Source organism: Lycium ferocissimum, chromosome 1, assembly GCF_029784015.1.
Source record: "Lycium ferocissimum isolate CSIRO_LF1 chromosome 1, AGI_CSIRO_Lferr_CH_V1, whole genome shotgun sequence".
In the NCBI taxonomy this organism is placed as follows: domain Eukaryota; kingdom Viridiplantae; phylum Streptophyta; class Magnoliopsida; order Solanales; family Solanaceae; genus Lycium; species Lycium ferocissimum.
In genome coordinates, this window is record NC_081342.1 from 2,675,823 (window position 1) to 2,677,017 (window position 1,195).

Sequence of the window (1,195 nt, forward strand, 5' to 3'; positions counted from 1 at the left end):
AATGTAGAACAACTACATTGGCTATGATCATTCGGAAGCCAAACGAGACTCGTTGTCTTGCTTCTCGCGTGCAATATCAAGGAAAAACGCAGTCATCATACTCTCATAATTCGGCAGTTTAGCATAGCCAGAGAAATAATTGATATCAATAACAAGATACCTATTTCCAACTTTATTATCCCTTATCATATCAAAGTTAGACAGATGCAACTTCAAAGCATCCCTCAACTGATTAGCTACTTCATTCACAAAACTCAACGGTGGCATCTCCGCCTTCTCAATCAGTTCATCAAAACTATGATTAATCTGATCAGTCAAATTAGATATCTGTCAAAAAGATATCAAACTTTCCAATGTCTCCAATTTTTCGTCCGAAATATCAGGCAATGACCTTCTTTTCACACATTTTACATGTTCACCAGCTACATAAACCTTAAAAATAACACCCCCATGGTTCACAAATTCTTGTAAAACAACTGGCTTTTCCAACCCTTCAGGTTTTAAAACTAAATACATTTGATGAGAATCAGCAGTGCCATTAGCACTCAAATTCGTAGCAATAATTGGAAAATGCAAATCTTGACGAGTAATCGCATTGAAAAGAGACTCTGAATTATCTTCAACAAAAATCTGAATTGGGATACCAATAGTTTCATTATCTCCAGTTATTTTCATTTCATTAACAACTTCAAGCATTAAAATTCTATTGTGAAGCTTTTCAATTGCATCAAATGGATCTACTATAATGGTTGTTGGGCTTTGAATGGCAAATTCTTCTAATTGTTTTCTCCATTCTTGACCATAGAGTTTGTGGAAAATACAATCAAATGGACCTTGTTCAATTAATGGTTTGTTAAGATCTATGGGGATTAGATCAGTACCTTTTTCTTGGGCATGATTGATGAGTGAATCTTGAATAAAGCTAGAAGCTTTTTTTTGATGCAAGGACGTAACAAAAACGAAATCTCCTTTCTGACATAGCTGATTAATTAAAATTGAGCTATGAAAGCAAGAAAATGTTGAAAGAGGGATATTTTTAATTCTAAGATAAGATGTGTACCCCAATATCACAGCTCAATATTCAACCAAAACAGTGCACTAGTCCCTACATAGTAAAAACCAACAGAGAAGTGAATATAGAGGCCAGTTCTTTTTTTAAGACATCACTAAAACGCCACCAAGTGAAAGAAACTTG

At 34.5% G+C, this 1,195-nt stretch overlaps 1 pseudogene; it reads right to left on the reverse strand.

Annotated features, from left to right (window-relative positions):
- Positions 1 to 979, reverse strand: LOC132056098 (inositol-tetrakisphosphate 1-kinase 1-like; annotated as a pseudogene).
- Positions 980 to 1,195: the final 216 nt, after the last annotated feature.